Raw genomic sequence first — 22,505 nt, 5'->3', positions numbered from 1 at the left:
GGAGATATGCGAGTTTGAAATTTCATATAATGTTTTCGTAAAACGTGATTCCAAGGATGTATTACATTGTTTCAACAATGAAAGAGGTTTTCTCAAATCTCCACTACAACGACTACAATCATGCACAAATAGATTGTTTACTTTATTGTTATGATAGTTTCCATGGTAACTAAGCATGAATATTACACATGGGAAATTTTTTTCCGGATGAGCCAATAGAGACCTTCGACCTGATTCCATTGAGTGTAAAATCACTTCTGTATCTTCTATAGTAACGGAGATATGCGAGTTTGAAATTTTATATAATGTTTTTGTAAAACGTGATTCCAAGGATGTATTACATTGTTTCAACAATGAAAGTGTTTATTTCAAATCTCCACGACAACGACTACAATCATGCACAAATAGATTGTTTACTTTATTGTTATGATAGTTTCCTTGGTAACTAAGCTTGAATATTAAACATGGGAAAATTTTTTCCGGATGAGCCAATAGAGAGCTTCGACCTGATTACATTGAGTGTAAAATCACATCTGCATCTTCTATACTAACGGAGATTTGCGAGTTTGAAATTTCATATAATGTTTTCGTAAAACGTGATTCCAAGGATGTATTACATTGTTTCAACAATGAAAGAGGTTTTTTCAAATCTCCACTACAACGACTACACTCATGCACAAATAGATTGTTTACTTTATTGTTATGATAGTTTCCATGGTAACTAAGCATGAATATTAATCATGGGAAAATTTTTTCCGGATGAGCCAATAGAGAGCTTCGACCTGATTCCATTGAGTGTAAAATCACTTCTGTATCTTCTATAGTAACGGAGATATGCGAATTTGAAATTTTATATAATGTTTTTTAAAACGTGATTCCAAGGATGTATTACATTGTTTCAACAATGAAAGTGGTTATTTCAAATCTCCAAGAAAACGACTACAATCATGCACAAATAGATTGTTTACTTTATTGTTATGAGAGTTTCCATGGTAACTAAGCAAGAATATTACACATGGGTAAAATTTTTCCGGATGAGCCAATAGAGAGCTTCGACATGATTACATTGAGTGTAAAATCACTTCTGTATCTTCTATAGTAACGGAGATATGCGAGTTGAAATTTTATATAATGTTTTTGTAAAACGTGATTCCAAGGATGTATTACATTGTTTCAACAATGAAAGTGGTTATTTCAAATCTCCACGAAAACGACTACAATCATGCACAAATAGATTGTTTACTTTATTGTTATGAGAGTTTCCATGGTAACTAAGCATGAATATTACACATGGGTAAAATTTTTCCGGAAGAGCCAATAGAGAGCTTCGACCTGATTCCATTGAGTGTAAAATCACATCTGTATCTTCTATAGTAACGGAGATATGCGAGTTTGAATTTTTATATAATGTTTTTGTAAAACGTGATTCCAAGGATGTATTACATTGTTTCAACAATGAAAGTGGTTATTTCAAATCTCCACGAAAACGACTACAATCATGCACAAATAGATTGTTTACTTTATTGTTATGAGAGTTTCCATGGTAACTAAGCATGAATATTACACATGGGTAAAATTTTTCCGGAAGAGCCAATAGAGAGCTTCGACCTGATTCCATTGAGTGTAAAATCACATCTGCATCTTCTATACTAACGGAGATATGCGAGTTTGAAATTTCATATAATGTTTTCGTAAAACGTGATTCCAAGGATGTATTACATTGTTTCAACAATGAAAGTGGTTATTTCAAATCTCCACGAAAACGACTACAATCATGCACAAATAGATTGTTTACTTTATTGTTATGAGAGTTTCCATGGTAACTAAGCATGAATATTACACATGGGTAAAATTTTTCCGGAAGAGCCAATAGAGAGCTTCGACCTGATTCCATTGAGTGTAAAATCACATCTGTATCTTCTATAGTAACGGAGATATGCGAGTTTGAATTTTTATATAATGTTTTTGTAAAACGTGATTCCAAGGATGTATTACATTGTTTCAACAATGAAAGTGGTTATTTCAAATCTCCACGAAAACGACTACAATCATGCACAAATAGATTGTTTACTTTATTGTTATGAGAGTTTCCATGGTAACTAAGCATGAATATTACACATGGGTAAAATTTTTCCGGAAGAGCCAATAGAGAGCTTCGACCTGATTCCATTGAGTGTAAAATCACATCTGCATCTTCTATACTAACGGAGATATGCGAGTTTGAAATTTCATATAAAGTTTTCGTAAAACGTGATTCCAAGGATGTATTACATTGTTTCAACAATGAAAGTGGTTATTTCAAATCTCCACTACAACGACTACAATCATGCACAAATAGATTGTTTACTTTATTGTTATGATAGTTTCCATGGTAACTAAGCATGAATATTACACATGGGTAAAATTTTTCCGGATGAGCCAATAGAGAGCTTCGACATGATTACATTGAGGGTAAAATCACTTCTGTATCTTCTATAGTAACGGAGATATGCGAATTTGAAATTTTATATAATGTTTTTTAAAACGTGATTCCAAGGATGTATTACATTGTTTCAACAATGAAAGTGGTTATTTCAAATCTCCACGAAAACGACTACAATCATGCACAAATAGATTGTTTACTTTATTGTTATGAGAGTTTCCATGGTAACTAAGCATGAATATTACACATGGGTAAAATTTTTCCGGATGAGCCAATAGAGAGCTTCGACATGATTACATTGAGTGTAAAATCACTTCTGTATCTTCTATAGTAACGGAGATATGCGAGTTGAAATTTTATATAATGTTTTTGTAAAACGTGATTCCAAGGATGTATTACATTGTTTCAACAATGAAAGTGGTTATTTCAAATCTCCACGAAAACGACTACAATCATGCACAAATAGATTGTTTACTTTATTGTTATGAGAGTTTCCATGGTAACTAAGCATGAATATTACACATGGGTAAAATTTTTCCGGATGAGCCAATAGAGAGCTTCGACATGATTACATTGAGTGTAAAATCACTTCTGTATCTTCTATAGTAACGGAGATATGCGAGTTGAAATTTTATATAATGTTTTTGTAAAACGTGATTCCAAGGATGTATTACATTGTTTCAACAATGAAAGTGGTTATTTCAAATCTCCACGAAAACGACTACAATCATGCACAAATAGATTGTTTACTTTATTGTTATGAGAGTTTCCATGGTAACTAAGCATGAATATTACACATGGGTAAAATTTTTCCGGAAGAGCCAATAGAGAGCTTCGACCTGATTCCATTGAGTGTAAAATCACATCTGTATCTTCTATAGTAACGGAGATATGCGAGTTTGAATTTTTATATAATGTTTTTGTAAAACGTGATTCCAAGGATGTATTACATTGTTTCAACAATGAAAGTGGTTATTTCAAATATCCACTACAACGACTGCAATCATGCACAAATAGATTGTTTACTTTATTGTTATGATAGTTTCGTTGGTAACTAAGCTTGAATATTAATCATGGGAAAATTTTTTCCGGATGAGCCAATAGAGAGCTTCGACCTGATTACATTGAGTGTAAAATCACATCTGCATCTTCTATACTAACGGAGATATGCGAGTTTGAAATTTTATATAATGTTTTTGTAAAACGTGATTCCAAGGATGTATTACATTGTTTCAACAATGAAAGTGGTTATTTCAAATATCCACTACAACGATTACAATCATGCACAAATAGATTGTTTACTTTATTGTTATGATAGTTTCCATGGTAACTAAGCATGAATATTACACATGGGTAAAATTTTTCCGGATGAGCCAATAGAGAGCTTCGACATGATTACATTGAGGGTAAAATCACTTCTGTATCTTCTATAGTTACGGAGATATGCGAGTTTGAAATTTTATATAATGTTTTTTTAAAACGTGATTCCAAGGATGTATTACATTGTTTCAACAATGAAAGTGGTTATTTCAAATCTCCACGACCTCGACTACAATCATGCACAAATACATTGTTTACTTTATTGTTATGATAGTTTCCTTGGTAACTAAGCTTGAATATTAATCATGGGAAAATTTTTTCCGGATGAGCCAATAGAGAGCTTCGACCTGATTACATTGAGTGTAAAATCACATCTGCATCTTCTATACTAACGGAGATATGCGAGTTTGAAATTTCATATAATGTTTTCGTAAAACGTGATTCCAAGGATGTATTACATTGTTTCAACAATGAAAGAGGTTTTCTCAAATCTCCACTACAACGACTACAATCATGCACAAATAGATTGTTTACTTTATTGTTATGATAGTTTCCATGGTAACTAAGCATGAATATTACACATGGGAAATTTTTTTCCGGATGAGCCAATAGAGACCTTCGACCTGATTCCATTGAGTGTAAAATCACTTCTGTATCTTCTATAGTAACGGAGATATGCGAGTTTGAAATTTTATATAATGTTTTTGTAAAACGTGATTCCAAGGATGTATTACATTGTTTCAACAATGAAAGTGTTTATTTCAAATCTCCACGACAACGACTACAATCATGCACAAATAGATTGTTTACTTTATTGTTATGATAGTTTCCTTGGTAACTAAGCTTGAATATTAAACATGGGAAAATTTTTTCCGGATGAGCCAATAGAGAGCTTCGACCTGATTACATTGAGTGTAAAATCACATCTGCATCTTCTATACTAACGGAGATTTGCGAGTTTGAAATTTCATATAATGTTTTCGTAAAACGTGATTCCAAGGATGTATTACATTGTTTCAACAATGAAAGAGGTTTTTTCAAATCTCCACTACAACGACTACACTCATGCACAAATAGATTGTTTACTTTATTGTTATGATAGTTTCCATGGTAACTAAGCATGAATATTAATCATGGGAAAATTTTTTCCGGATGAGCCAATAGAGAGCTTCGACCTGATTCCATTGAGTGTAAAATCACTTCTGTATCTTCTATAGTAACGGAGATATGCGAATTTGAAATTTTATATAATGTTTTTTAAAACGTGATTCCAAGGATGTATTACATTGTTTCAACAATGAAAGTGGTTATTTCAAATCTCCAAGAAAACGACTACAATCATGCACAAATAGATTGTTTACTTTATTGTTATGAGAGTTTCCATGGTAACTAAGCAAGAATATTACACATGGGTAAAATTTTTCCGGATGAGCCAATAGAGAGCTTCGACATGATTACATTGAGTGTAAAATCACTTCTGTATCTTCTATAGTAACGGAGATATGCGAGTTGAAATTTTATATAATGTTTTTGTAAAACGTGATTCCAAGGATGTATTACATTGTTTCAACAATGAAAGTGGTTATTTCAAATCTCCACGAAAACGACTACAATCATGCACAAATAGATTGTTTACTTTATTGTTATGAGAGTTTCCATGGTAACTAAGCATGAATATTACACATGGGTAAAATTTTTCCGGAAGAGCCAATAGAGAGCTTCGACCTGATTCCATTGAGTGTAAAATCACATCTGTATCTTCTATAGTAACGGAGATATGCGAGTTTGAATTTTTATATAATGTTTTTGTAAAACGTGATTCCAAGGATGTATTACATTGTTTCAACAATGAAAGTGGTTATTTCAAATCTCCACGAAAACGACTACAATCATGCACAAATAGATTGTTTACTTTATTGTTATGAGAGTTTCCATGGTAACTAAGCATGAATATTACACATGGGTAAAATTTTTCCGGAAGAGCCAATAGAGAGCTTCGACCTGATTCCATTGAGTGTAAAATCACATCTGCATCTTCTATACTAACGGAGATATGCGAGTTTGAAATTTCATATAATGTTTTCGTAAAACGTGATTCCAAGGATGTATTACATTGTTTCAACAATGAAAGTGGTTATTTCAAATCTCCACGAAAACGACTACAATCATGCACAAATAGATTGTTTACTTTATTGTTATGAGAGTTTCCATGGTAACTAAGCATGAATATTACACATGGGTAAAATTTTTCCGGAAGAGCCAATAGAGAGCTTCGACCTGATTCCATTGAGTGTAAAATCACATCTGTATCTTCTATAGTAACGGAGATATGCGAGTTTGAATTTTTATATAATGTTTTTGTAAAACGTGATTCCAAGGATGTATTACATTGTTTCAACAATGAAAGTGGTTATTTCAAATCTCCACGAAAACGACTACAATCATGCACAAATAGATTGTTTACTTTATTGTTATGAGAGTTTCCATGGTAACTAAGCATGAATATTACACATGGGTAAAATTTTTCCGGAAGAGCCAATAGAGAGCTTCGACCTGATTCCATTGAGTGTAAAATCACATCTGCATCTTCTATACTAACGGAGATATGCGAGTTTGAAATTTCATATAAAGTTTTCGTAAAACGTGATTCCAAGGATGTATTACATTGTTTCAACAATGAAAGTGGTTATTTCAAATCTCCACTACAACGACTACAATCATGCACAAATAGATTGTTTACTTTATTGTTATGATAGTTTCCATGGTAACTAAGCATGAATATTACACATGGGTAAAATTTTTCCGGATGAGCCAATAGAGAGCTTCGACATGATTACATTGAGGGTAAAATCACTTCTGTATCTTCTATAGTAACGGAGATATGCGAATTTGAAATTTTATATAATGTTTTTTAAAACGTGATTCCAAGGATGTATTACATTGTTTCAACAATGAAAGTGGTTATTTCAAATCTCCACGAAAACGACTACAATCATGCACAAATAGATTGTTTACTTTATTGTTATGAGAGTTTCCATGGTAACTAAGCATGAATATTACACATGGGTAAAATTTTTCCGGATGAGCCAATAGAGAGCTTCGACATGATTACATTGAGTGTAAAATCACTTCTGTATCTTCTATAGTAACGGAGATATGCGAGTTGAAATTTTATATAATGTTTTTGTAAAACGTGATTCCAAGGATGTATTACATTGTTTCAACAATGAAAGTGGTTATTTCAAATCTCCACGAAAACGACTACAATCATGCACAAATAGATTGTTTACTTTATTGTTATGAGAGTTTCCATGGTAACTAAGCATGAATATTACACATGGGTAAAATTTTTCCGGATGAGCCAATAGAGAGCTTCGACATGATTACATTGAGTGTAAAATCACTTCTGTATCTTCTATAGTAACGGAGATATGCGAGTTGAAATTTTATATAATGTTTTTGTAAAACGTGATTCCAAGGATGTATTACATTGTTTCAACAATGAAAGTGGTTATTTCAAATCTCCACGAAAACGACTACAATCATGCACAAATAGATTGTTTACTTTATTGTTATGAGAGTTTCCATGGTAACTAAGCATGAATATTACACATGGGTAAAATTTTTCCGGAAGAGCCAATAGAGAGCTTCGACCTGATTCCATTGAGTGTAAAATCACATCTGTATCTTCTATAGTAACGGAGATATGCGAGTTTGAATTTTTATATAATGTTTTTGTAAAACGTGATTCCAAGGATGTATTACATTGTTTCAACAATGAAAGTGGTTATTTCAAATATCCACTACAACGACTGCAATCATGCACAAATAGATTGTTTACTTTATTGTTATGATAGTTTCGTTGGTAACTAAGCTTGAATATTAATCATGGGAAAATTTTTTCCGGATGAGCCAATAGAGAGCTTCGACCTGATTACATTGAGTGTAAAATCACATCTGCATCTTCTATACTAACGGAGATATGCGAGTTTGAAATTTTATATAATGTTTTTGTAAAACGTGATTCCAAGGATGTATTACATTGTTTCAACAATGAAAGTGGTTATTTCAAATATCCACTACAACGATTACAATCATGCACAAATAGATTGTTTACTTTATTGTTATGATAGTTTCCATGGTAACTAAGCATGAATATTACACATGGGTAAAATTTTTCCGGATGAGCCAATAGAGAGCTTCGACATGATTACATTGAGGGTAAAATCACTTCTGTATCTTCTATAGTTACGGAGATATGCGAGTTTGAAATTTTATATAATGTTTTTTTAAAACGTGATTCCAAGGATGTATTACATTGTTTCAACAATGAAAGTGGTTATTTCAAATCTCCACGACCTCGACTACAATCATGCACAAATACATTGTTTACTTTATTGTTATGATAGTTTCCTTGGTAACTAAGCTTGAATATTAATCATGGGAAAATTTTTTCCGGATGAGCCAATAGAGAGCTTCGACCTGATTACATTGAGTGTAAAATCACATCTGCATCTTCTATACTAACGGAGATATGCGAGTTTGAAATTTCATATAATGTTTTCGTAAAACGTGATTCCAAGGATGTATTACATTGTTTCAACAATGAAAGAGGTTTTCTCAAATCTCCACTACAACGACTACAATCATGCACAAATAGATTGTTTACTTTATTGTTATGATAGTTTCCATGGTAACTAAGCATGAATATTACACATGGGAAATTTTTTTCCGGATGAGCCAATAGAGACCTTCGACCTGATTCCATTGAGTGTAAAATCACTTCTGTATCTTCTATAGTAACGGAGATATGCGAGTTTGAAATTTTATATAATGTTTTTGTAAAACGTGATTCCAAGGATGTATTACATTGTTTCAACAATGAAAGTGTTTATTTCAAATCTCCACGACAACGACTACAATCATGCACAAATAGATTGTTTACTTTATTGTTATGATAGTTTCCTTGGTAACTAAGCTTGAATATTAAACATGGGAAAATTTTTTCCGGATGAGCCAATAGAGAGCTTCGACCTGATTACATTGAGTGTAAAATCACATCTGCATCTTCTATACTAACGGAGATTTGCGAGTTTGAAATTTCATATAATGTTTTCGTAAAACGTGATTCCAAGGATGTATTACATTGTTTCAACAATGAAAGAGGTTTTTTCAAATCTCCACTACAACGACTACACTCATGCACAAATAGATTGTTTACTTTATTGTTATGATAGTTTCCATGGTAACTAAGCATGAATATTAATCATGGGAAAATTTTTTCCGGATGAGCCAATAGAGAGCTTCGACCTGATTCCATTGAGTGTAAAATCACTTCTGTATCTTCTATAGTAACGGAGATATGCGAATTTGAAATTTTATATAATGTTTTTTAAAACGTGATTCCAAGGATGTATTACATTGTTTCAACAATGAAAGTGGTTATTTCAAATCTCCAAGAAAACGACTACAATCATGCACAAATAGATTGTTTACTTTATTGTTATGAGAGTTTCCATGGTAACTAAGCAAGAATATTACACATGGGTAAAATTTTTCCGGATGAGCCAATAGAGAGCTTCGACATGATTACATTGAGTGTAAAATCACTTCTGTATCTTCTATAGTAACGGAGATATGCGAGTTGAAATTTTATATAATGTTTTTGTAAAACGTGATTCCAAGGATGTATTACATTGTTTCAACAATGAAAGTGGTTATTTCAAATCTCCACGAAAACGACTACAATCATGCACAAATAGATTGTTTACTTTATTGTTATGAGAGTTTCCATGGTAACTAAGCATGAATATTACACATGGGTAAAATTTTTCCGGAAGAGCCAATAGAGAGCTTCGACCTGATTCCATTGAGTGTAAAATCACATCTGTATCTTCTATAGTAACGGAGATATGCGAGTTTGAATTTTTATATAATGTTTTTGTAAAACGTGATTCCAAGGATGTATTACATTGTTTCAACAATGAAAGTGGTTATTTCAAATCTCCACGAAAACGACTACAATCATGCACAAATAGATTGTTTACTTTATTGTTATGAGAGTTTCCATGGTAACTAAGCATGAATATTACACATGGGTAAAATTTTTCCGGAAGAGCCAATAGAGAGCTTCGACCTGATTCCATTGAGTGTAAAATCACATCTGCATCTTCTATACTAACGGAGATATGCGAGTTTGAAATTTCATATAATGTTTTCGTAAAACGTGATTCCAAGGATGTATTACATTGTTTCAACAATGAAAGTGGTTATTTCAAATCTCCACTACAACGACTACAATCATGCACAAATAGATTGTTTACTTTATTGTTATGATAGTTTCCATGGTAACTAAGCATGAATATTACACATGGGTAAAATTTTTCCGGATGAGCCAATAGAGAGCTTCGACATGATTACATTGAGGGTAAAATCACTTCTGTATCTTCTATAGTTACGGAGATATGCGAGTTTGAAATTTTATATAATGTTTTTTTAAAACGTGATTCCAAGGATGTATTACATTGTTTCAACAATGAAAGTGGTTATTTCAAATCTCCACGACAACGACTACAATCATGCACAAATACATTGTTTACTTTATTGTTATGATAGTTTCCTTGGTAACTAAGCTTGAATATTAATCATGGGAAAATTTTTTCCGGATGAGCCAATAGAGAGCTTCGACCTGATTACATTGAGTGTAAAATCACATCTGCATCTTCTATACTAACGGAGATATGCGAGTTTGAAATTTCATATAATGTTTTCGTAAAACGTGATTCCAAGGATGTATTACATTGTTTCAACAATGAAAGAGGTTTTTTCAAATCTCCACTACAACGACTACAATCATGCACAAATAGATTGTTTACTTTATTGTTATGATAGTTTCCATGGTAACTAAGCATGAATATTACACATGGGAAATTTTTTTCCGGATGAGCCAATAGAGACCTTCGACCTGATTCCATTGAGTGTAAAATCACTTCTGTATCTTCTATAGTAACGGAGATATGCGAGTTTGAAATTTTATATAATGTTTTTGTAAAACGTGATTCCAAGGATGTATTACATTGTTTCAACAATGAAAGTGTTTATTTCAAATCTCCACGACAACGACTACAATCATGCACAAATAGATTGTTTACTTTATTGTTATGATAGTTTCCTTGGTAACTAAGCTTGAATATTAAACATGGGAAAATTTTTTCCGGATGAGCCAATAGAGAGCTTCGACCTGATTACATTGAGTGTAAAATCACATCTGCATCTTCTATACTAACGGAGATTTGCGAGTTTGAAATTTCATATAATGTTTTCGTAAAACGTGATTCCAAGGATGTATTACATTGTTTCAACAATGAAAGAGGTTTTTTCAAATCTCCACTACAACGACTACACTCATGCACAAATAGATTGTTTACTTTATTGTTATGATAGTTTCCATGGTAACTAAGCATGAATATTAATCATGGGAAAATTTTTTCCGGATGAGCCAATAGAGAGCTTCGACCTGATTCCATTGAGTGTAAAATCACTTCTGTATCTTCTATAGTAACGGAGATATGCGAATTTGAAATTTTATATAATGTTTTTTAAAACGCGATTCCAAGGATGTATTACATTGTTTCAACAATGAAAGTGGTTATTTCAAATCTCCAAGAAAACGACTACAATCATGCACAAATAGATTGTTTACTTTATTGTTATGAGAGTTTCCATGGTAACTAAGCAAGAATATTACACATGGGTAAAATTTTTCCGGATGAGCCAATAGAGAGCTTCGACATGATTACATTGAGTGTAAAATCACTTCTGTATCTTCTATAGTAACGGAGATATGCGAGTTGAAATTTTATATAATGTTTTTGTAAAACGTGATTCCAAGGATGTATTACATTGTTTCAACAATGAAAGTGGTTATTTCAAATCTCCACGAAAACGACTACAATCATGCACAAATAGATTGTTTACTTTATTGTTATGAGAGTTTCCATGGTAACTAAGCATGAATATTACACATGGGTAAAATTTTTCCGGAAGAGCCAATAGAGAGCTTCGACCTGATTCCATTGAGTGTAAAATCACATCTGTATCTTCTATAGTAACGGAGATATGCGAGTTTGAATTTTTATATAATGTTTTTGTAAAACGTGATTCCAAGGATGTATTACATTGTTTCAACAATGAAAGTGGTTATTTCAAATCTCCACGAAAACGACTACAATCATGCACAAATAGATTGTTTACTTTATTGTTATGAGAGTTTCCATGGTAACTAAGCATGAATATTACACATGGGTAAAATTTTTCCGGAAGAGCCAATAGAGAGCTTCGACCTGATTCCATTGAGTGTAAAATCACATCTGCATCTTCTATACTAACGGAGATATGCGAGTTTGAAATTTCATATAATGTTTTCGTAAAACGTGATTCCAAGGATGTATTACATTGTTTCAACAATGAAAGTGGTTATTTCAAATCTCCACTACAACGACTACAATCATGCACAAATAGATTGTTTACTTTATTGTTATGATAGTTTCCATGGTAACTAAGCATGAATATTACACATGGGTAAAATTTTTCCGGAAGAGCCAATAGAGAGCTTCGACATGATTACATTGAGGGTAAAATCACTTCTGTATCTTCTATAGTTACGGAGATATGCGAGTTTGAAATTTTATATAATGTTTTTTTAAAACGTGATTCCAAGGATGTATTACATTGTTTCAACAATGAAAGTGGTTATTTCAAATCTCCACGACAACGACTACAATCATGCACAAATACATTGTTTACTTTATTGTTATGATAGTTTCCTTGGTAACTAAGCTTGAATATTAATCATGGGAAAAGTATTTCCGGATGAGCCAATAGAGAGCTTCGACCTGATTCCATTGAGTGTAAAATCACATCTGTATCTTCTATAGTAACGGAGATATGCGAGTTTGAAATTTTATATAATTTTTTTTTTTAAAACGTGATTCCAAGGATGTATTACATTGTTTCAACAATGAAAGTGGTTATTTCAAATATCCACTACAACGACTGCAATCATGCACAAATAGATTGTTTAATTTATTGTTATGATAACTTCCATGTTAACTAAGCATGAATATTACACATGGGTAAAATTTTTCCGGATGAGCCAATAGAGAGCTTCGACATGATTACATTGAGTGTAAAATCACTTCTGTATCTTCTATAGTAACGGAGATATGCGAGTTTGAAATTTTATATAATGTTTTTTTAAAACGTGATTCCAAGGATGTATTACATTGTTTCAACAATGAAAGTGGTTATTTCAAATCTCCACGACAACGACTACAATCATGCACAAATAGATTGTTTACTTTATTGTTATGAGAGTTTCCATGGTAACTAAGCATGAATATTACACATGGGTAAAATTTTTCCGGATGAGCCAATAGAGAGCTTCGACATGATTACATTGAGTGTAAAATCACTTCTGTATCTTCTATAGTAACGGAGATATGCGAGTTTGAAATTTTATATAATGTTTTTTTAAAACGTGATTCCAAGGATGTATTACATTGTTTCAACAATGAAAGTGGTTATTTCAAATATCCACTACAACGATTACAATCATGCACAAATAGATTGTTTACTTTATTGTTATGATAGTTTCCATGGTAACTAAGCATGAATATTACACATGGGTAAAATTTTTCCGGAAGAGCCAATAGAGAGCTTCGACCTGATTCCATTGAGTGTAAAATCACATCTGTATCTTCTATAGTAACGGAGATATGCGAGTTTGAATTTTTATATAATGTTTTTGTAAAACGTGATTCCAAGGATGTATTACATTGTTTCAACAATGAAAGTGGTTATTTCAAATATCCACTACAACGACTGCAATCATGCACAAATAGATTGTTTACTTTATTGTTATGATAGTTTCGTTGGTAACTAAGCTTGAATATTAATCATGGGAAAATTTTTTCCGGATGAGCCAATAGAGAGCTTCGACCTGATTACATTGAGTGTAAAATCACATCTGCATCTTCTATACTAACGGAGATATGCGAGTTTGAAATTTCATATAATGTTTTCGTAAAACGTGATTCCAAGGATGTATTACATTGTTTCAACAATGAAAGAGGTTTTTTCAAATCTCCACTACAACGACTACAATCATGCACAAATAGATTGTTTACTTTATTGTTATGATAGTTTCCATGGTAACTAAGCATGAATATTACACATGGGAAATTTTTTTCCGGATGAGCCAATAGAGACCTTCGACCTGATTCCATTGAGTGTAAAATCACTTCTGTATCTTCTATAGTAACGGAGATATGCGAGTTTGAAATTTTATATAATGTTTTTGTAAAACGTGATTCCAAGGATGTATTACATTGTTTCAACAATGAAAGTGTTTATTTCAAATCTCCACGACAACGACTACAATCATGCACAAATAGATTGTTTACTTTATTGTTATGATAGTTTCCTTGGTAACTAAGCTTGAATATTAAACATGGGAAAATTTTTTCCGGATGAGCCAATAGAGAGCTTCGACCTGATTACATTGAGTGTAAAATCACATCTGCATCTTCTATACTAACGGAGATTTGCGAGTTTGAAATTTCATATAATGTTTTCGTAAAACGTGATTCCAAGGATGTATTACATTGTTTCAACAATGAAAGAGGTTTTTTCAAATCTCCACTACAACGACTACACTCATGCACAAATAGATTGTTTACTTTATTGTTATGATAGTTTCCATGGTAACTAAGCATGAATATTAATCATGGGAAAATTTTTTCCGGATGAGCCAATAGAGAGCTTCGACCTGATTCCATTGAGTGTAAAATCACTTCTGTATCTTCTATAGTAACGGAGATATGCGAATTTGAAATTTTATATAATGTTTTTTAAAACGTGATTCCAAGGATGTATTACATTGTTTCAACAATGAAAGTGGTTATTTCAAATCTCCACGAAAACGACTACAATCATGCACAAATAGATTGTTTACTTTATTGTTATGAGAGTTTCCATGGTAACTAAGCATGAATATTACACATGGGTAAAATTTTTCCGGATGAGCCAATAGAGAGCTTCGACATGATTACATTGAGTGTAAAATCACTTCTGTATCTTCTATAGTAACGGAGATATGCGAGTTGAAATTTTATATAATGTTTTTGTAAAACGTGATTCCAAGGATGTATTACATTGTTTCAACAATGAAAGTGGTTATTTCAAATCTCCACGAAAACGACTACAATCATGCACAAATAGATTGTTTACTTTATTGTTATGAGAGTTTCCATGGTAACTAAGCATGAATATTACACATGGGTAAAATTTTTCCGGAAGAGCCAATAGAGAGCTTCGACCTGATTCCATTGAGTGTAAAATCACATCTGTATCTTCTATAGTAACGGAGATATGCGAGTTTGAATTTTTATATAATGTTTTTGTAAAACGTGATTCCAAGGATGTATTACATTGTTTCAACAATGAAAGTGGTTATTTCAAATATCCACTACAACGACTGCAATCATGCACAAATAGATTGTTTACTTAATTGTTATGATAGTTTCGTTGGTAACTAAGCTTGAATATTAATCATGGGAAAATTTTTTCCGGATGAGCCAATAGAGAGCTTCGACCTGATTACATTGAGTGTAAAATCACATCTGCATCTTCTATACTAACGGAGATATGCGAGTTTGAAATTTTATATAATGTTTTTGTAAAACGTGATTCCAAGGATGTATTACATTGTTTCAACAATGAAAGTGGTTATTTCAAATATCCACTACAACGATTACAATCATGCACAAATAGATTGTTTACTTTATTGTTATGATAGTTTCCATGGTAACTAAGCATGAATATTACACATGGGTAAAATTTTTCCGGATGAGCCAATAGAGAGCTTCGACATGATTACATTGAGGGTAAAATCACTTCTGTATCTTCTATAGTTACGGAGATATGCGAGTTTGAAATTTTATATAATGTTTTTTTAAAACGTGATTCCAAGGATGTATTACATTGTTTCAACAATGAAAGTGGTTATTTCAAATCTCCACGACAACGACTACAATCATGCACAAATACATTGTTTACTTTATTGTTATGATAGTTTCCTTGGTAACTAAGCTTGAATATTAATCATGGGAAAATTTTTTCCGGATGAGCCAATAGAGAGCTTCGACCTGATTACATTGAGTGTAAAATCACATCTGCATCTTCTATACTAACGGAGATATGCGAGTTTGAAATTTCATATAATGTTTTCGTAAAACGTGATTCCAAGGATGTATTACATTGTTTCAACAATGAAAGAGGTTTTTTCAAATCTCCACTACAACGACTACAATCATGCACAAATAGATTGTTTACTTTATTGTTATGATAGTTTCCATGGTAACTAAGCATGAATATTACACATGGGAAATTTTTTTCCGGATGAGCCAATAGAGACCTTCGACCTGATTCCATTGAGTGTAAAATCACTTCTGTATCTTCTATAGTAACGGAGATATGCGAGTTTGAAATTTTATATAATGTTTTTGTAAAACGTGATTCCAAGGATGTATTACATTGTTTCAACAATGAAAGTGTTTATTTCAAATCTCCACGACAACGACTACAATCATGCACAAATAGATTGTTTACTTTATTGTTATGATAGTTTCCTTGGTAACTAAGCTTGAATATTAAACATGGGAAAATTTTTTCCGGATGAGCCAATAGAGAGCTTCGACCTGATTACATTGAGTGTAAAATCACATCTGCATCTTCTATACTAACGGAGATTTGCGAGTTTGAAATTTCATATAATGTTTTCGTAAAACGTGATTCCAAGGATGTATTACATTGTTTCAACAATGAAAGAGGTTTTTTCAAATCTCCACTACAACGACTACACTCATGCACAAATAGATTGTTTACTTTATTGTTATGATAGTTTCCATGGTAACTAAGCATGAATATTAATCATGGGAAAATTTTTTCCGGATGAGCCAATAGAGAGCTTCGACCTGATTCCATTGAGTGTAAAATCACTTCTGTATCTTCTATAGTAACGGAGATATGCGAATTTGAAATTTTATATAATGTTTTTTAAAACGTGATTCCAAGGATGTATTACATTGTTTCAACAATGAAAGTGGTTATTTCAAATCTCCAAGAAAACGACTACAATCATGCACAAATAGATTGTTTACTTTATTGTTATGATAGTTTCGTTGGTAACTAAGCTTGAATATTAATCATGGGAAAATTTTTTCCGGATGAGCCAATAGAGAGCTTCGACCTGATTACATTGAGTGTAAAATCACATCTGCATCTTCTATACTAACGGAGATATGCGAGTTTGAAATTTTATATAATGTTTTTGTAAAACGTGATTCCAAGGATGTATTACATTGTTTCAACAATGAAAGTGGTTATTTCAAATATCCACTACAACGATTACAATCATGCACAAATAGATTGTTTACTTTATTGTTATGATAGTTTCCATGGTAACTAAGCATGAATATTACACATGGGTAAAATTTTTCCGGATGAGCCAATAGAGAGCTTCGACATGATTACATTGAGGGTAAAATCACTTCTGTATCTTCTATAGTAACGGAGATATGCGAGTTTGAAATTCTTTATAATGTATTTGTAAAACGTGATTCCAAGGATGTATTACATTGTTTCAACAATGAAAGAGGTTTTTTCAAATCTCCACTACAACGACTACAATCATGCACAAATTGATTGTTTAGTTTATTGTTATGATAGTTTCCATGGTAACTAAGCATGAATATTACACATGGGTAAAATTTTTCCGGATGAGCCAATAGAGAGCTTCGACATGATTACATTGAGTGTAAAATCACTTCTGTATCTTCTATAGTAACGGAGATATGCGAGTTTGAAATTTTATATAATGTTTTTTTAAAACGTGATTCCAAGGATGTATTACATTGTTTCAACAATGAAAGTGGTTATTTCAAATCTCCACGACAACGACTACAATCATGCACAAATAGATTGTTTACTTTATTGTTATGATAGTTTCCTTGGTAACTAAGCTTGAATATTAATCATGGGAATTTTTTTTCCGGATGAGCCAATAGAGAGCTTCGACCTGATTCCATTGAGTGTAAAATCACATCTGTATCTTCTATAGTAACGGAGATATGCGAGTTTGAAATTTTATATAATGTTTTTGTAAAAGGTGATTCCAAGGATGTATTACATTGTTTCAACAATGAAAGTGGTTATTTCAAATATCCACTACAACGACTGCAATCATGCACAAATAGATTGTTTAATTTATTGTTATGATAGTTTCCATGGTAACTAAGCATGAATATTACACATGGGTAAATTTTTTCCGGATGAGCCAATAGAGAGCTTCGACATGATTACATTGAGTGTAAAATCACTTCTGTATCTTCTATAGTAACGGAGATATGCGAGTTTGAAATTTTATATAATGTTTTTTTAAAACGTGATTCCAAGGATGTATTACATTGTTTCAACAATGAAAGTGGTTATTTCAAATCTCCACGACAACGACTACAATCATGCACAAATACATTGTTTACTTTATTGTTATGATAGTTTCCTTGGTAACTAAGCTTGAATATTAATCATGGGAAAATTTTTTCCTGATGAGCCAATAGAGAGCTTCGACCTGATTACATTGAGTGTAAAATCACATCTGCATCTTCTATACTAACGGAGATATGCGAGTTTGAAATTTTATATAATGTTTTTGTAAAACGTGATTCCAAGGATGTATTACATTGTTTCAACAATGAAAGTGGTTATTTCAAATATCCACTACAACGATTACAATCATGCACAAATAGATTGTTTACTTTATTGTTATGATAGTTTCCATGGTAACTAAGCATGAATATTACACATGGGTAAAATTTTTCCGGATGAGCCAATAGAGAGCTTCGACATGATTACATTGAGGGTAAAATCACTTCTGTATCTTCTATAGTTACGGAGATATGCGAGTTTGAAATTTTATATAATGTTTTTTTAAAACGTGATTCCAAGGATGTATTACATTGTTTCAACAATGAAAGTGGTTATTTCAAATCTCCACGACAACGACTACAATCATGCACAAATACATTGTTTACTTTATTGTTATGATAGTTTCCTTGGTAACTAAGCTTGAATATTAATCATGGGAAAAGTTTTTCCGGATGAGCCAATAGAGAGCTTCGACCTGATTCCATTGAGTGTAAAATCACATCTGTATCTTCTATAGTAACGGAGATATGCGAGTTTGAAATTTTATATAATTTTTTTTTTTAAAACGTGATTCCAAGGATGTATTACATTGTTTCAACAATGAAAGTGGTTATTTCAAATATCCACTACAACGACTGCAATCATGCACAAATAGATTGTTTAATTTATTGTTATGATAACTTCCATGTTAACTAAGCATGAATATTACACATGGGTAAAATTTTTCCGGATGAGCCAATAGAGAGCTTCGACATGATTACATTGAGTGTAAAATCACTTCTGTATCTTCTATAGTAACGGAGATATGCGAGTTTGAAATTTTATATAATGTTTTTTTAAAACGTGATTCCAAGGATGTATTACATTGTTTCAACAATGAAAGTGGTTATTTCAAATCTCCACGACAACGACTACAATCATGCACAAATAGATTGTTTACTTTATTGTTATGATAGTTTCCATGGTAACTAAGCATGAATATTACACATGGGTAAAATTTTTCCGGAAGAGCCAATAGAGAGCTTCGACCTGATTCCATTGAGTGTAAAATCACATCTGTATCTTCTATAGTAACGGAGATATGCGAGTTTGAATTTTTATATAATGTTTTTGTAAAACGTGATTCCAAGGATGTATTACATTGTTTCAACAATGAAAGTGGTTATTTCAAATATCCACTACAACGACTGCAATCATGCACAAATAGATTGTTTACTTTATTGTTATGATAGTTTCGTTGGTAACTAAGCTTGAATATTAATCATGGGAAAATTTTTTCCGGATGAGCCAATAGAGAGCTTCGACCTGATTACATTGAGTGTAAAATCACATCTGCATCTTCTATACTAACGGAGATATGCGAGTTTGAAATTTTATATAATGTTTTTGTAAAACGTGATTCCAAGGATGTATTACATTGTTTCAACAATGAAAGTGGTTATTTCAAATATCCACTACAACGATTACAATCATGCACAAATAGATTGTTTACTTTATTGTTATGATAGTTTCCATGGTAACTAAGCATGAATATTACACATGAGTAAAATTTTTCCGGATGAGCCAATAGAGAGCTTCGACATGATTACATTGAGGGTAAAATCACTTCTGTATCTTCTATAGTTACGGAGATATGCGAGTTTGAAATTTTATATAATGTTTTTTTAAAACGTGATTCCAAGGATGTATTACATTGTTTCAACAATGAAAGTGGTTATTTCAAATCTCCACGACAACGACTGCAATCATGCACAAATAGATTGTTTAATTTATTGTTATGATAACTTCCATGTTAACTAAGCATGAATATTACACATGGGTAAAATTTTTCCGGATGAGCCAATAGAGAGCTTCGACATGATTACATTGAGTGTAAAATCACTTCTGTATCTTCTATAGTAACGGAGATATGCGAGTTTGAAATTTTATATAATGTTTTTTTAAAACGTGATTCCAAGGATGTATTACATTGTTTCAACAATGAAAGTGGTTATTTCAAATCTCCACGACAACGACTACAATCATGCACAAATAGATTGTTTACTTTATTGTTATGAGAGTTTCCATGGTAACTAAGCATGAATATTACACATGGGTAAAATTTTTCCGGATGAGCCAATAGAGAGCTTCGACATGATTACATTGAGTGTAAAATCACTTCTGTATCTTCTATAGTAACGGAGATATGCGAGTTTGAAATTTTATATAATGTTTTTTTAAAACGTGATTCCAAGGATGTATTACATTGTTTCAACAATGAAAGTGGTTATTTCAAATATCCACTACAACGATTACAATCATGCACAAATAGATTGTTTACTTTATTGTTATGATAGTTTCCATGGTAACTAAGCATGAATATTACACATGGGTAAAATTTTTCCGGATGAGCCAATAGAGAGCTTCGACATGATTACATTGAGGGTAAAATCACTTCTGTATCTTCTATAGTTACGGAGATATGCGAGTTTGAAATTTTATATAATGTTTTTTTAAAACGTGATTCCAAGGATGTATTACATTGTTTCAACAATGAAAGTGGTTATTTCAAATCTCCACGACAACGACTACAATCATGCACAAATACATTGTTTACTTTATTGTTATGATAGTTTCCTTGGTAACTAAGCTTGAATATTAATCATGGGAAAAGTTTTTCCGGATGAGCCAATAGAGAGCTTCGACCTGATTCCATTGAGTGTAAAATCACATCTGTATCTTCTATAGTAACGGAGATATGCGAGTTTGAAATTTTATATAATTTTTTTTTTTAAAACGTGATTCCAAGGATGTATTACATTGTTTCAACAATGAAAGTGGTTATTTCAAATATCCACTACAACGACTGCAATCATGCACAAATAGATTGTTTAATTTATTGTTATGATAACTTCCATGTTAACTAAGCATGAATATTACACATGGGTAAAATTTTTCCGGATGAGCCAATAGAGAGCTTCGACATGATTACATTGAGTGTAAAATCACTTCTGTATCTTCTATAGTAACGGAGATATGCGAGTTTGAAATTTTATACAATGTTTTTTTAAAACGTGATTCCAAGGATGTATTACATTGTTTCAACAATGAAAGTGGTTATTTCAAATCTCCACGACAACGACTACAATCATGCACAAATAGATTGTTTACTTTATTGTTATGATAGTTTCCATGGTAACTAAGCATGAATATTACACATGGGTAAAATTTTTCCGGAAGAGCCAATAGAGAGCTTCGACCTGATTCCATTGAGTGTAAAATCACATCTGTATCTTCTATAGTAACGGAGATATGCGAGTTTGAATTTTTATATAATGTTTTTGTAAAACGTGATTCCAAGGATGTATTACATTGTTTCAACAATGAAAGTGGTTATTTCAAATATCCACTACAACGACTGCAATCATGCACAAATAGATTGTTTACTTTATTGTTATGATAGTTTCGTTGGTAACTAAGCTTGAATATTAATCATGGGAAAATTTTTTCCGGATGAGCCAATAGAGAGCTTCGACCTGATTACATTGAGTGTAAAATCACATCTGCATCTTCTATACTAACGGAGATATGCGAGTTTGAAATTTTATATAATGTTTTTGTAAAACGTGATTCCAAGGATGTATTACATTGTTTCAACAATGAAAGTGGTTATTTCAAATATCCACTACAACGATTACAATCATGCACAAATAGATTGTTTACTTTATTGTTATGATAGTTTCCATGGTAACTAAGCATGAATATTACACATGGGTAAAATTTTTCCGGATGAGCCAATAGAGAGCTTCGACATGATTACATTGAGGGTAAAATCACTTCTGTATCTTCTATAGTTACGGAGATATGCGAGTTTGAAATTTTATATAATGTTTTTTTAAAACGTGATTCCAAGGATGTATTACATTGTTTCAACAATGAAAGTGGTTATTTCAAATCTCCACGACAACGACTACAATCATGCACAAATACATTGTTTACTTTATTGTTATGATAGTTT

Source organism: Lepisma saccharinum, chromosome 14, assembly GCF_977018435.1.
Source record: "Lepisma saccharinum chromosome 14, izLepSacc3.1, whole genome shotgun sequence".
Lineage (NCBI taxonomy): Eukaryota > Metazoa > Arthropoda > Insecta > Zygentoma > Lepismatidae > Lepisma > Lepisma saccharinum.
Note: the sequence above shows the minus strand (reverse complement) of the source record.